At 32.7% G+C, this 17,469-nt stretch overlaps 1 long non-coding RNA gene across 1 annotated transcript; it reads right to left on the bottom strand.

Annotated features, from left to right (window-relative positions):
- Positions 1–9,022: 9,022 nt before the first annotated feature.
- Positions 9,023–17,209, bottom strand: LOC127706890 (uncharacterized). The gene is made up of 2 exons (XR_007984615.1): positions 17,072–17,209; positions 9,023–10,680 (listed from the first exon to the last, which is right to left on the bottom strand). It is a non-coding gene; the product is annotated as an uncharacterized LOC127706890 (long non-coding RNA).
- Positions 17,210–17,469: the final 260 nt, after the last annotated feature.

Raw genomic sequence — 17,469 nt, 5'->3', positions numbered from 1 at the left:
AAGGACGTCATACTAAAGATAGTTACGTCCAATCGGTTGTTAAGGACGTTCTCTGTCAATGCTTCTTTTTTAGGAAAATGCACCGACACATTTTGTTTGTTAAAAAATTAAATGATTAAAACCGAAATTCAATCAGCAGTGTGTACAACAGGTTACTGTTGCCACACAAGCGGTACACACGACATCCAGTAATCTTTAAAACTCACCCGTTCCTACAGAGGGTGGTAAAGGGTTATTTTCGTGCAACGTGTTTTGCCATTTTTATTTCACGTGCAGCCGTGAAAAGGGTTCGTTATTCACCGTGTTTCGTGAAAAGATCAACGTGCAAGAAATTTTTAATTGTTCGTTCATCGTGAAATGGCAATTTTATTTCGCGTTCTTCCGTGCAGATACCCCCCTTTACGCCCCTCCCTACAGAGCGTAAAAAAACGCTGTATCGTCGGGTAATTACTAGTAAGTTGAATATCAATGATTCTCTACACATACAAAACCTTAGATAAAACAACTTGCATGGAGGGGTAAATAAGTTGTGGTTATACAAAAAAAAATATTGACTTTAAAGGTGCAGTGGCGTTCATTCAGATTGTAGATTTTTAGTAACTGCAAAGATCTGCAAAGCACATGTTGAGAGAACCCTGCAAGCAAAAGAGCTCGCATAAAAACTCCTCATTCGGCAAAATTTATATGCTGCACGGCTTTTAATAAAATGTATAAATTCAAACTTGTGATACGTTATTCCTTTGACAAGAAAAAATCATGCGGTTTACCCGAGAGTACATGACACTTTTTAAAAACTGCATAAAGATGTCAAAGGAGCAGCTGTCAACATAGGTACCTGTAGGTAAGAGCTACATACCCAAGTGTACATGAAGTTCAAGGTTATCAGACTTGTTAATTTGTTTTTGTTCTGGGTTTTACATGAAATAGGCAAATTGGAACTGGAATTGATTGTCATACAATATGACATGTTTGGTGCTGAATAATCCGGTTAAACCCATCTCTCTCATGCGCAAAGCTCTCTTACATATATATAGATAATGGCTATATCTTAATCATAAATGCCTTTTACAGAATGAAGTATTGTAAATATATCTATATATAGTACTGCTAACAATTATTAGTAAAACAAATAAAATCAAACTGAATAACCGTAATACATATATTAATGTATTATTATTGCACTAAAATCTTTTAAATTAATTGAGACATCATACAAAATGGAAATAAATGTTGCAACTTATCAACCCACTTTCTTGATACATCATTGAGGCAGTAAGTTTTTACTAGACCGCCATGATGAGTCGTCTACATGAAGTCATGCAACCCCCTTCGGGACGCTTTATTCAAACTTCAATCCAGTCAGTCTTTTCTTAGTATCGTGAGCTTGACGGAGAAGGAGCAGATCCCAAGAAGACAAATTTATGTAAATCTAGTTTTTGTGTCGTTGAGTTGCTGTCTCGTAGCGGTATACCCAACATACCCTTTTATTCTCACAAGACATGTCTAAGATAGCCATCTACTATGGAAAGCCTTAGCTGTCATATATATGGGATTTACAAAACGTTATGCAGAAGCTTTTAATGTTAAGTTAAGAAATATATAAATTTGAAGCTTAAATAAGTGTGGACACAAATCAGTGTGGATAGTAATTGTTAAATTATTTGTATTAGTATGTTTGACATTTTTATCCTCACCGAGTTTATGTATTGGTTGTGTCCCCTCCAGATGTTGATGAGCTATTTCTTTGTCGTTCACATTGGGTTTCTATATTAAACTGTGTGTTCAACTGTGACGGTCATCTTGCCTTTTTAGATAAGCAAAAGCTCAAATTTGGCGTTGCGCAGGGTTCGACATAAGTTTGTTTTTAAACAACTTGCCCTTTTTGCAAGTGACCATCCTATAATGCTTGTCTGAAAGAGACAACTTTCTGAAATTTTGTACTTGCTTATAAAATTTATATACTGCCATTTACAGATGTAAATTGGTGTAAAATTAGCTTTCTGATTTTCTGCCGTAAAGCTTCCCTAGAGTAAGCTGCCGTGTCAACAGATAAGCTCAGGATTGTTATTTGGGAACATTAAATGCTCTTTACCGAAGGAAATGCTGGGAATAATACAATTTTCCAAAGCCCATGTGCTTTATCTGGTTTAAGCTTAAATTAAACTGTGATGACTTGCAGCAATATGATGCTGCCTTCCATGTGCGGCAGGGTAAATTAAGATATTGTGATGATAATTGAAAACATTTAAATGCAAAGTTGAAATTTCAGGAAAAAGACACAAAACACTTCAATGTTTATGCCATTTGGTACGATATTCAGTAAGCAATGATAAAGATACGTTCAAATTTTATAATGCTATGATAAAATAATAATATAGTGACTTGAAGTAGTTAAATTGGTCTTGACTTGAAACTGTAAAATGTTAAGTTATAGAAACATAACGTGAAGTCAAAATAAAACAATGATAGGATCACACGCTTGTGCAGAAATGAAGTTTTTTGGTGGGTGTTGTCTTCGGATATCGTATTATGTTAAATTGAAACAGCAAAATGATGCGACAGCATTACAGTATTCTTGAACATGTTGAAACCACAATTCTATGAAAAGAATGAGGGACAATTTCCATGATTAGCATGGTCAAAATCTGAAATTTGACAAATTTTAATGAAATTTTAACACAAGACTGAGGCAAAATGATATACAAAGGAGATTTTAGATGTATTCATAAAGCGAAAGAATAACCCATCGCTATACTTTACACTTGAATACAGTTTTGCATATTCTATATATTTTGAATTGATTTTTCTTGAAAGCTTTTGCATTAAAATCATCTTTTTAAAAATCAAACTCAAACATTAAGTATGGTAAAAATCAAAATCTCTCAGAATTGCCTTGAGAATCACATCCCCTTTCATTCATACAACGTGTACATGTTAAGCATTGCAACTCTTTTAATATTCGTAAAGAGAACGACTTTTGAAAATAGTCCTTAAATTTTTGTTATTAGTTTCAATAGTATAAATTATATTTACACGACAAAAAAGAAATAAATCAGAGGAAATACAAATCCTTAAGCCTTTTGATTTATTTGGTTTGTCTCCTCTAGAAAGTTTCATCTGCTCTCGAAAATGATCTACTTAAGGTTATGACTGTGAGTATCAATTTTTACTCATACTATTACATCCGTGCCAGAGTTATCGGAGAATTTGAATTTACTATCTCCTTTTTCCCGAAAATATTGTATGCACAAAACCACCGATGCTATGGGATTAACGTAGATTGTCAGATAAAAATACGGATCGAGATGTGGTATATGATTGCCAATGAGACAACTATCCACCAGAGTTCAAATGAAGTGGATGTAAGGCGGCTTTAGATGAGGCTTCAGATGAAGGTCAACTTTTCATCGTAACATCATATCCGCGTCAGCGTTATCAAAACATATTTTACACCTCTTTTCTCCGAAATAAAACCAAACAAATCTGGAATTAATCAAAACCTTGCCCTCCCAACCTAATTGTGAGCTTGAGACCACCGATGCGATTTTGAATTTACATAGATTGTCAAAATAAAAATAAGGAGAAGAGGTATCAAGGTCAATCCACCAGAGTTCAAATGAATTGGCTGTAAGCAATTATAGGCAAACATACCGCCTTCAACAATGAGAAAAACCCATACCGTATATAGATATATATATAGGCTATAAAAGACATTCAAACGAGAAAACTAACAGTTTACGAAAAACAACTACACGATACCTGAACAAACGACAACTGAACTACAGGCTTCTGACTTGGGAAAGGCACAAATTTAGTTTGTCAACTAGCCTGTTAGAAATCTGGCTAAGCAAGAAGGTTTATTCATATTCATATTACTTTAACATGTTCTTGTCCAAATATGCATGTAATATTTGCGACTGGACGTTAAACAGAAATCTATTATCATTTTTTTGTGTGAACAGGGGGAGGGGGGGGGGGGGACTCAAACATTAAGTATGGTAAATTCTGTTGTAAACATTCCACTCATACAATATTGGGTAGAGGTATATAGGGAGGGTTGAGACCTCACAAAACATGTTTAACACCGCCGCATTTTTGCGCCTGTCCCAAGTCAAGAACCCCTAGCCATTCATTAGTATCTTTCAGAGTTTAGTGTGGGTGTCCATTTCGCGAAACTAGTCTACATTATACGGGTGCGGGATTGCGTTGGAGACCTATTGGTGGCCTTGGACTGTTTTCTGCACTTTGGTCGGGTTGTTGTCTGTTTGACACATTCCCGTTTGCATTCTCTTTTCTATTTGAAACCTAATGAACTATGAGCTATAGGCTTCAAGGGGCATCAATCGCAACTTTCTAAAAAAATACACTATTAAATTTGTTAGCAGCAGTGGCAACTATCTTTCCAACATTAAGTAAGATACTACCAAGGTTTATCCAGATATATCCACTCGGAGAATATATATTATTCAAAATTTGTGAATCATTTCATGACAATGGCTTCTATAACTTATAATAATGAGTCAATTACTGATTTCCGAATTTCTTGTCTTTGTGATCATCTTGGCTGTGTGCAGTTTCTCTCCATCTATACTTGTTTTCAAATTAAGAGAAAAATGAAAAAAATGATGAAAATTGTCATTTAAGCGCAGTGACTCCTACAAGTATAAAATATAGTGTATATATATTTTTTTCTTTCAAAATTCTAAGCTACAGGTCGTGAAAAATTGTCAGGTTTTGTATAAATTAAACATTCTTAATTTCAAAAGTTAGCTCACCTTTCCAAAGGAAATGTGAGCTTTTCCATCACTTGGCGTCCGAGGTCGTCGTCCGTCCGGTGTAAACTATTTCAAACTTCTTCTCTTCTGAAACTACTGTACCAATTCCAACCAAACTTAAGCTGAATGATCCTTAGGGTATCTAAAATAAAGTTTGTGTTTTATTTTCTGTTTCGCCAAAAAACATGGCCGCCATGGCTAAAAATAGAACATAGGGTAAAATGCAGTTGTTGGCTTATATCTCAAAAACTAAAGCACTTAGAGCAAATCTGACAGGGGTAAAAATGTTCATTAGGTCAAGTTCTATCAGCCCTGAAATTTTCAGATGAATCTAACAACCCATTGTTGGGTTGCTGCCCCTGAATTGGTAATTTTTAGAAAATTTCGCAGTTTTTGGTTATTATCTTGAATATTATTATACATAGAGATAAACTATAAACAGCAATAATGTTCAGCAAAGTAAGATCTACTACTTGTATTTTATTTCCTTGTACATCAGAAAACATGACCGCCATGGCTAAAAATATAACATAGGATAAAATGCAGTTTTTGACTTGTATCTCAAAAACTAAAGCATTTAGAGCAAATCAGACAAAAAATTTAAAGTATTCATTAGGTCAAGGTCTACCTGCCCTGAAATTATCAGCAAAATCGGGTATCTGATTTTTAGGTTATTGCCCCTGAATTGATGATTTAAAGGAAATTTTGCAGTTTTCGGTTATTATCTTGAATATTATTATAGATAAAGATTAACTGTAAACAGCAAAAATGTTCAGCAAAGTAATATATACAAGTAAGTTAATATGACCAAAATTGTCAATTGACCCCTTAAGGAGTTATTGTCCATTAAAGACAATTTTTCACAATTTGTTCATCTAGTTTGCTTACTTTAAAAAATCTTCTCCTTTGAAACTGCTGAATCAATTTCAGCCAAACTTGGACTAAATGAGTTTCAGAGTATCTAGTATCTAGTATAAATTTTGTATTTTATTTCCTTGTACGTCAAGAAACATAGCCACTATGGCTAAAATGGAACATAGGGGTAAAATGCATTTTTTTGCTTTTGAAGAAAATATGACAGATAAAAAGAACATTTAAATGGCATTTTTAAGCCACCCATTAATATATATTGAAAAGCAAAAATAATTATTGATGAAAGATTTAAGCAAAAAATTACAGGTGACCGATTCAGGCTCTTGAGTGCCTATAGTTTTTTTTTTTCAAATTGTTCACCACTGTAAGAGATTTGTGTGTTCCCTTTAAAACAAATACAAACAATTTTCATAGGAATTGTAGCCAATTACAAACATTCTTTTTATATGCAAGATACATGTATGTCTCCTCTGCTGTTACATTGGAATTATTTTAAAGGTCAACAAACTGTGATGAAACCTGCCCCATATACTGTTGTTGCAAATAAGACATAATATATATTTGTAAAAACACTTCCTTTTGATAGATTAATATTCTTGTAAAATAATTAACTTAAATGAATTAGTCAATCACTTCAATAAGGTGATATCAAGGAAGCATTTGGTACAATGTAGGCAAACCTCTATGAAATATTGGTGTCAGAGATGATCAGATGTATTCCATTTGATGTAGGCACAAAATGCACAATCCTACTTTCCTTGTTCATTATCCCCAGATTTTTACTTGTCATGAGAAGCAAGATGGGTACCACTAGTGGAACAGGAATTGCTTACCCTTTCAGAGCCCCAGGAGATGACCACTGATTTAGAGTTTGGATTTGTGTATCCATATAACCTTTTTTTGCCATTACAGATTCTTAAGGGTTGTGTGTAATTTCATTATTCTTACACAGAAATAAAAAATAAAATTGTCATTGATTAAATACCTATTATCAATTGCTAAAAAAACTTGCCTATCTAATTACAACGTTATATTGTGCACTTTTGAAAGTTTTCAATCTCAAAAGGAGAATGTCTAAAAATGCAAACTGACTACATTCTGTTGTGCAGATAAGCAGCAAGTAGAATCGCACAAACACTATTGTTTGTAATAAACTATTTAGTAGTTGTATTGGCTATGAACTAGCTTCCAGTAACTAATAGTTACTTGCCGATCTGAATTTGTGTCTGTTGTCTTTTTTTTTAGTTGGTAAGTTGATTTTTGTCTCTCCTCGACCAAAGTCGCAAAGGCAAGAATTAGACATGCCTTTTCTGGTGTCGGTAGCAGTGTAAAATTTGTAAAAGTTTGTAATTAGGTCAGTTTAAGGGGAACCACACATGGTAAGTCAATGATATTTGGTATGTAGTTTTATTAGCATTGGCACATCTCATTTCCATGGTCAGATTATTTGGCTCTGCACCTTTTGTCATGGTTCATTGACCTTAAATGGTTTGCATATAAATGTTGTAAAATGTTAAAGTATTGCCATTTTAATTTCAACATTTGCATTTTACTATCAAAATTACATACAGGTGAGACATATATATGTGTCAACAATTTATTGTCCCAAGTTGGGGGATGGTTCTGTATGTGCCTGTCCCAAGTCTGGAGCCCAGGAGCCTGTAAGTCAATAGTTGTCATTGATTGATGTCTGTCATATTTGTATTTTTCGTTTGTTGCTTATTCATAAATCACACTATTGGTTTTCAAGATTAAATTGTTTTATATTTAGTCATGTTGGGCTTTTATAGCTTAAGGTATCTATCTATCTTGCTCATAGTTGAAGGTTGTAACAATGATCTATACCTGCTTACTTCCAAGTCATTTGGTCACTGGTGGATAGTTGTTTCATCTGCAGTTATACCACATCTCCTCATTTTTATCTCAATAGTATTTTAAATGTGGTATAAAATACTGTAAACCAACTTATTGTTGGGATCAATATATGTTTGTGAATTTTTGCGAGTAGAAAAAAATACATTTATATAATCATAGCAAATATGTCAAATTTAAATTCCCTTTATACCTGAATATGTATAATTACATCAATAAATTAGGAAATTATAAGAAAAAATTACCGCAAAGTTTCTGAGAAAGGGTTGTTGTCTCTTTGACACATTCCCCATTTCCATTCTCAATTTTATTAAAGCAAAAAAAGGGTAATCTCAAATTAAGTTTAGTCTACAGTAAATGTATGATACTGTTTTCATTAGGCTTTACACATTTTGTTGGAATCATCATAAGGGAGGTTGAAGACAGTGACGGTGACTTATAGATAAGGAAGTTAAAGAAAGACATTCTGGAGCTTCAAAACTATATAAAAATATAAGACCTAACCATGACAGAATAAACTGCTTCCAGAGCGCAGCTGGATACTACCGCAGAGGTCCAAATCCTGAACAGTTGGGACAAAAATGGACACAATATTCAAGCTTTATACAGGTCTGAATTTGGATTGTAATTAAATATTTGACACATTATAGGTTTCTGACACAGAATAAATGTAGACTTATTATTATAGATTATATGATTTGAATTTATATTCAATTTAAGATTTCTTGCTGTTGTGCAATACACTGTGCTGTTGCGCAATACTTAGTAAATCTGTTTTCAGACTATATACAAAGAATTAGCAATATAAATTGACCCCCAATTTTTCTTTGGAAAATTGACAATTTCTTAAATCTTGAGGGAAAAAAAATTACACCCCCCCCAAAAAAAAACCATTTTATTACCCCCCCCCCCCCCCCCCCCCCCCCCCCCATTCCAACAAAAAATAACATTTAAAGAAATTTTCTTTTTGTAAAATGTGGTATAATTTAAGAGACATCCATACACTTAAACACAAGTTATTGTCTGAATAGAAAAATGCTTGTTTTAGGCACTTTTTCCTAATTCCTGAATTGTTTGGGCAATTAACCCCAAAATGAATCCTTACCTTCTACTTGTGGTATTGAACCTTGTGGTACAATTTCAGAGCAATCAAAATACTTATACACAAGTTATTGTCCTGAAACTAGGAACATGCTTGTTTTGGGCCCCTTTTTGGCCTCTGGTTGTTAAACGGTGGGGACCACCACCCCCAAAAACAATCCCAACCTTCCTTTTGTGGTATTGAACCTTTTGCTTAAATTTCATAGAGATCCATACACTTAAACTAAAGTTATTGTCCGGAAACCAAATGTCTTCGGACGACAACGACGACGACAACGACGACGACGACGACGACGTGATAGCAATATACGACCCCAAAATTTTTTTGCGGTCGTATAAAAATGGATTAGGTTAACTTTGTGTGAGGTTAAACATACGTGAAAAAGCAAGAACACTGTAAAGACTCTGCTATGAACATTTATTCTTTTTCTACAATAAACAAAAAGGCTGATCCACTTATGCAAGAAATGAGAAAACATTTTGTTTGTTTATCATAATCTAGAATGTCATCCCAGTCCAGAACTGATTTAAATCTTGCTTGACTAGGAGAGATCAAGATAACACTTGCAGTGTTCCTACAAGCAACAATAACATTGCCATGACAATTGATGGATATTCCTCCTGGAATTATTTCCTCTATTTCAAATTTCCACTTAAATTCTCCTGCTGTATTAAAACAAAGTACAGCTTTCCTTTTGGTATCTGTGAAGTACAATTGATCATGCCATGATGCAACATAGGAGTCATCAGAACATTTAAATTTCACTAGATTTGTTATTTTATTGTCATTTTGTAAGTCTAACTTTTGCAATCCCTTATTTAAAGCACAGAATATTAATTGCCCATTATTTAATGTTATTCCAAAGCAACTGACATGTGTTTTGAAGGTTCTTATGGCATCCTGTCTACAAAGGTCAACTATTGTAATACAAGAATCTATCGGTGATGTCACAGCTACTGTATCATTGTCTCAAGAGAAATTGTAAGTTCAATTGATCCATCCTTATTGACCAATATGAGACGAGCTGGTGAATAATTACAAAACAGCTTCTTTCCACTAGGTAATTAATATAGTACGTATACATCCAGTCACCTGGCTACCATAATTATTTATTTTCTGTATTAACTTTAGAGTTAAGTTGTCAAAAGACACATCAACCATAATTTGTGCTTGTCTTTCCCTTATGTTCGCCAGTGAAATGTCACATTCCTGTCTACTAATGTTAATTTTCCCAAAATTTTGTATTCTTGTGCTTATGTTTTTAATTTTGTTGTCAATACTGCAGGATATGTTAGTTTGTTCAAGGGTTTTATCTCCGAACAAACTCTGGATATATTGTTTATAAGGAACAACTGTCTTTTCTATTTGTTTCATACTTAAGAATGCTTGAAGTTCTGATGCACATGTTTTTATATGATGAAAATTTGTCAAAAGTTTATTAATTTCTTTTTCTTTTTCCTTCAGTGACCCTGTTAAAGTTTCTATCTGATTCACAACCTTGTTTTCCTCTGTATTTAGCTGCATTATAAGCTTATTCTGATCTAGATGGTTGTTTATTTGAAATCGAATTAGCTGAATTTCATTTTCAATCCCTACTTTTGACCTCTGTATTGAAAACAAGTACCTTAGTCTGTTTTCCTGAATATACTTTATATTCTTCATCATTTCTTTCAACATTTTTTCGAGGTCTTCAAATGCACTGGACGATTTGACATTTTGAACCATATGTTCCAATGGACGAATGTCCGTACAGTTACGATGACCATTCAGTAAACATTCCCTACAACAAGGACTTTCATGACGGTGACAGTACATGTTGTATTTATCCTCATGTTCCTTACAAAATGGTTTGATAGTTTTAACAAAGGGAGGTAAACTGTTGTATTCCACATTTGTTAATGTGTTGTGGTCTTTTGTTGCTTAAGAAAATGTGTGATGATCCATACAAGATTCACATAGATGTTCATCACATTCTGAACACCAGACCACTGATGGTTTTGAAAGATTGCGGAGATCACAGATTCCACAAAAAGATTTGCAACAATCTATTTCCTCACTCTGAAAAAAATAATAAAAATCCTTTGTTATATGTAAATAGATCTTAGAGGTAAAGAATCAGTGATTTTAAACAGTTCAGATGCCAAGTATCTCATGAATAAAAGCATATGTTGGATAAACGACAATCAAACACACTACACTGACGAAAGTAAATAAAAGTACATCTAGAGGGAAACATACAGTATTCAACAATAGGCAGGTGTCTATACAAATGGTATAGCTCTTAATCGTCCCAACATGTGAATACATTAAACTGGGTCTATTATACTAATAGTTAGTATAATAGACCAAGCATTAAACAAATCTTGTTTGGTAATATATTTGATTGAACAATTGTTATTAATAATACAAAATAAGAACAATTATTATTAATAAAAAAAAAAAAAATAACAATTGTTATTAAGGATGTTTGCTACTCTGTTTCAAAATAACAAGCTTTTTAAAAGACTGTTATAAATTGGTAGTATAAAAATAAAGGAACTAAAATAGCAGAAAAAACTGAAGGGTCCGTATGCTTGTTTTGGAGATATAAGCCATTAAAAATTTGGCGGGAAATAATTATCTCTAGACTTTTCATATATCTAACATTGGCACCCCCTTTTCTTTCAAAAATTATGAAAAAATAACAAGGATTTTATTGGATTTTCAAATATGGCTTTTTTAAACTATATGTTATAAAATTATGAAAAGAAAAGTAGGGGTTAGTGGGGAAATTTTGTTAATGGCACTACATGGATAAAGCCCGAGGATTCCGATCATCTTGCTGAAATTCAAAAACAAGAGGAGCGAACATCCTTAATAAAACCTGGGACTAATAGATATAGAATCCAGGTATTAGTCCCAGATGAAACAAACCATAATATCAAATTATTTTTAATATCATTTTAAAAAACTATCAAGTATACATTCATTTTTACTTTTTTGGTAGCAATACAAAATGTTTGTCCATTTCCTGACCATGCAATCTGTTTCATAACTTAGAAGTTTGATTTATTAGTCAACTTGCAGGCAGGCATCCTGGCCCAACTTTTTCTATGTTGAGCTGAAAAGAGAGCCTGGATCCAAGGCTTCTCGTTCTTTTTATGTTCTTACGGACACTTGTTATTCAGGATTTAGTCCACTGTTTTCATTTATTTAAGGAATGACTGTAATATTTTTTCTGTCTATGAAGAAATAACATAAAAAATGTGGTGCACACTGAATAACCGTCGTAGCGGGTTATTCAAAAGTGTGCACCACATTTTTTAGGTTATTTCGAATAAACAGAAAAAATATTTCAGTCATCCTTATAATTTAATTCTATCATCCCGTATAATTTAATTCTTAATTCCATTTTTAAGGAGTAAATCATGAAAAAAACGTTGATGACGTTGCGGTTACATGACAAAATTATGTCTATGAGCTGATAGACAAAAAACTTTCGGCCAATCAGAAGACGTGTTACATCCAAAATTGAATCATATAAGGATACAGCACGATGAGTCCATCGAGAGTAAATAATTAAGACTATTTTGGAGAATTATGAGTTTAAGTTAAAATTGGGATTACCACAAAAAAAATACATTTTTGCATACCTTGACAAAAATGTAGATAATATTCTACTACAAAAAATTATAGGTCACCAAGATTATTGTAAAAAATTGACACCTTTAATCAGTATGCTACAGAGAAAAGGCATTATTATGTGAATAAAAAGAAAAAAACAAATAAAAAATAAGAAGAAAGCTTGTATAAAATGCGTTTCAGAAGATAAAAAGCAAAAATTAGGTCACATTATTTTTTTTTTCTGCATTGGTGACTATAGCCATGGGATTTCCAGTCGTATGGGGTACTTTGTCTAATACTGTTTTTTCATATATATCAGTACATACTGTTATTATGACATATTTGTTGTAATAAGAATAGAATGAGTCTTCTTGAATAAACGTATTTGATGACGACTTTACACACTAGCTGATATAATTTTTCTTTTATTTGTCCTTTAACTTGATTCATGATGCATCTCTCTACAACGCATGTGAAGCGTAAACATTTATAAGTAGTTTACAAAATGACATCTCATAATTATAGACACGGTTCATTATAACATGGATGTATAAACCTACACATCTATGATTATAATGATATATTTTAGATTCTATTGATGAAAATCCATAGAGCAGAGCATTTTATTTTTTTTAATCATTTATGCAGGTTCAAATATTTTCATTTCCAACTATAAAGTAAAAATTTTCCGAAATTATGTAATTGTCACCAAAAAAAGAAGCCAAGATAAAGTATCATACCTTATCTTCACAAATGCTTCGATATAACAATTAAACACCATTTAATTAAATCTAGAGGAAATTGAAGGGACCATTTGCAAACGATTGATTTACTTTCAATTTACATATTATTTTTACCGGGCTTCAACTTAAAAAGTCAGAGGCATATTTTTAAATGTATTTCTTTTCTTCCCCCTTTTGTGGGGAAAAGGGGGAGGGGGAGGGTGCACCGGTGAACGGCTGGGCTGGAGATACATATATCGTAAATACATAGCCTTTTTAGCTCACCTGGCCCTTTTCAAGTGAGCTTTTCTCATCACTTGGCGTCCGTCGTCCGTCGTCGTCCGTTAACTTTTACAAAAATTATATCCTCTGAAACTACTGAGCCAAATTAAGTTAGCCAAACGTGGCCACAATCATAATTGGGGTATATAGTTTAAAAAATGTGTCCGATGACCCGGCCCACCAACCAAGATGGTCGCCATGGCTAAAAAAAGAACATAGGGGTAAAATGTAGATTTTGGCTTATATCTCTGAAACCAAAGCATTTAGAGCAAATCTGACATGGGGGTAAAATTGTTCATCAGGTCAAGATCTATCTGTCCTGAAAATTTCAGACAAATCAGACAACCCATTGTTGGGTTGCTGCCCTTGAATTGGAAATTTTTAGAAAATTTCGCAGTTTTTGGTTATTATCTTGAATATTATTATAGATAGATATAAACTGTAAGCAGCAATAATGTTCAGCAAAGTAAGATCTACTAATAAGTCAACACGACCAAAATTGTCAATTGACCCCTTAAGGAGTTATTGCCCTTTAAAGTCAATTTTTAACAATATTTCGTAAATTTTTGTAATCTTTTACAAAAATCTTCTCCTCTGAAACTACTGAGACAAATTTAACCAAACTAGGCCACAATCATCATTAGGGTATCTAGTTTAAAAAATGTGTCCGATGACCCCGCCTGCCAACGAAGATGGCCGCAATGGCTAAAAATACAACATAGGGGTAAAATGCAGTTTTTGGCTTATATCTCTGAAACTAAAGCATTTAGAGCAAATCTGACAATGGGTAAAAATGTTCATCAGATTAAGATCTATCTGCCCTGAAATTTTCAGACGAATCAGAATACCTTTTGTTGGGTTGCTGCCCCTGAATTGGCAATTTTAAGGAAATTTTGCAGTTTTTGGTTATTTCCTGAATATTATTATAGATAGAGATAAACTGTAAACAGCAATAATGATAGCAAAGTAAGATCTACAAATAAGTCAACATGACCAAAATTGTCAATTGACCCCTTAAGGAGTTGTTGCCCTCTAAAGTCAATTTTTTAACAATTTTTGTAATGTTTTACACAAATCTTCTCCTTTGAAACTACTGAGACAAATTTAACCAAACTTGGCCGAAATCATCATTAGGGTATCTTGTTTAAAAAATGTGTCCGATGACCCCGCTTGCCAACCAAGATGGTCGCCATGGCTAAAAATAGTACATAGGGGTAAAATGCAGTTTTTGACTTATATCTCTGAAACTAAAGCAAAAGTATAACAGTTGCATTATTTCATGCATCAATTGTAAACAAAAATATCAGGTGAGCGACACAGGCTCCTTGGAGCATCTAGTTTTAAGTGCCACTCCTAACGTTGCCTTGGTACCCACACCCTTTTCAAAATCCTTAATCCGCAACTGAAAGTAAATTACTAATATAGTTTGAATCAACCATGCAAACCTATCTTACGACTTCTTTGGACTTCTAGGATAAATAAATATTGTGTCTGTTCTTTTCTGTTGTACTTTAATATGGATATTTTGAGGATTTGAACTCCTAAATGTATATCATATATATTCACGTCAATCACTTTATATCAACTGACTGTCCAGAATCAGAGATCTTTGCCCTAATATAAATAAATGCATATTCTTTATTTGAATGATCAGACTGATCCTTTTCAAGACGTTTGTGTTCTTATAGAAGCTTTAATATCTTGCAGTTCCTGACACATTTATAGCTATAGTCAAAAGCGTTGAAAATCATATTTGATGGGAGGGCGGGGGTATGAAATAGCTAAAAATTTGTCATTTAAAGAAATAGAAATTAAAACAAAAGGAAAACCTGTATCGAAGAAAAGATAGTCAAAAAGCATTTTAATAAAATAAACTTCTTGACAAAAAAGTTAATCGTTTTCAAATACATTACTGGCAACCTTTACAAACCGTAAGACTATATGGAATGTGTATAACCGTTGTATTCTTATTATTGGATGTTCCTCTGACTCGCATACATTTTATATTGAATAAATATAAATGGTGCGGTTGAATTGATCATAAGAATATTTGCATATAAAATATTCGTCAGAAAATGTGATGTACAATGCAGCAATGGAAAGCAAACTGAAGAAAAAAGTACTTTACAAAAATTTCAAGTCAAAAATTTTGAATCAGAGATTTCAAATGGTAAAATATACAGAATGTCCCTTCTTTTGTTTAAGTTTATGGTTTAGTTTAGTTCGCTCGCTTTTGTCATGGTGGGTCACATGATTTTAAGAAAACAGAAAAAATTACTGAATATTCCTTTATAAAATTAAATTATCTGACTTCCTCAAACAAAGTTTTACAACTGTTTTTAAACAGTTGTTATCATCAGACAAAATCGCATAATTTTCTTCACCTAACATAAATCTCACAAATGAATTGCATTTTGGTATCAAAATATGCTTCTTTTGATTAAAAACCTGCACATATCATTTACTATTATTTGCGATCCAAGAAAGCAAGAAAATGCCATGCTAACTTGTATGTTTATAATATTAAATTTGACCATGAAATTAGGGGACAAATAAATGTACTCTTTGATACTTATTAAAGGGGGGCATTAGCTGCCAAAATCATGTTCATCGATTTTTTCTAAACTTCTCATATTTGATTTGTAACATACTAAAACGTATATCAAAATTACAAAAAGTCTAAAATAACAATTATTAATGCGTGTACTCGATAATATGTATCAACATGTCGTGTGTATTTTTGTCTAGACGTCATCTAATTAACCATCGAGATGACCTCCGAAGACTGCCGACGGTCATATAACCCGATATATATAAACAGATAGCGTCCACGTGCAATTGGATTTTTCTAGGTCGATCTAGGTCTGTTTGATTTCAAATTGAAGGTTAAAAAGTATGTTTATCGTCGTTTTACCCGTATAAAAATAATTTTTGTTTGTGGATCGAACCAGTCAACCAAATGTTAACATTATTTTCCTTTAAGTAGCTAAATACATGCGTAACCCATCTCCAGCTAAGGGGTTAAATTGAAGGCCACATGAATACGGATTCAATGAGGTCGAATTATTCACTTGCAAGAGAATAATTCATCAGCAATGTTTCTTAGCTTATTTTGACAACATTGAACCAAATTGGCTGCTTAAAGCGAATTATTAATTCACTATACCACTTTCATTGATGATTGATTATGCCCCTTTACTTTATCAATCTTAACTGCAAAAGCCAAAAACACTACAAAGACAAAATACATTGAAAAGGCATTTTCTCTTGGGTTTGAAAGAAATCTATAAATGTTATTGCTTCAATGGACCAATCTTAGTTATATTGGAAACCACATGTAATAGAACTTCAACAGACGTTATCTAGATAAAGCTTAAGGCAAATATATAAAAAATAGAAAACTTTATTTTGATTCGGCATAGCATAAAACATACAAACATAAGTTCTGGTGAGCTTTTTGCCGAATATAAAAAACCTATACAAAAAAAAAAAAAAAAACAAAGCATCATGCACATATAAAACATACAACATGATGGGATACTAGCATTGTGCGTCAGTCCTGTTGGCTTGGTTCTTACAGTGTAACACATCATTGTCACCATTACATTACTTTGTTTACTGTATGGTGTATATTTGTGGAAATTACTAATTCTTTCATTGCAGAAGAAAAATAATATTTCAGAAAAGGTGGACTTTATTTCCTTAATTCAAACAGTATTTGGGCCAAATAATCTTGAAATAGAATTATTAATTAATGCTTAACTTTTGTTATATGATGACATTGCAAATTCTTTAAAAAAAAATGATACTAGTATAGGAATGAATGTATTATATATACTTACTTTGAATCGGAAATATGACAGCAACGATTGCAACATTTTTGATATCCAATTCATCTAGGTCAAAGTTCATTGAAGAAAACACACCTGTATTTATTAGTCATGTTAGTCACAACATGGTCAAACATGTATCAACTTGAAAGTTTTAAATTTATCAGTATTTTCACGTAAACATTCACATGATTCAGTATTTAAAGTCTCGATAACCAGCTGATATTTTAAATTTAAAAAAAGAGCACTGTTAATATTCATTATTTTACATATCATTTTTGATATCACGCAAGTGGGCTTTACATAACTGAGATATTCGCAAACCTCGACAGAACTTAAAAATTCCCTCTTTCTTAAATTATATTTCAAGTTCTACTTTTATGATTAACTTAAAAATTCGGTAATAGGGA

Source organism: Mytilus californianus, unplaced genomic scaffold, assembly GCF_021869535.1.
Source record: "Mytilus californianus isolate M0D057914Y unplaced genomic scaffold, xbMytCali1.0.p SCAF_6, whole genome shotgun sequence".
Classification (NCBI taxonomy): domain Eukaryota; kingdom Metazoa; phylum Mollusca; class Bivalvia; order Mytilida; family Mytilidae; genus Mytilus; species Mytilus californianus.
This window is presented reverse-complemented; position numbering and strand designations above follow the sequence as displayed.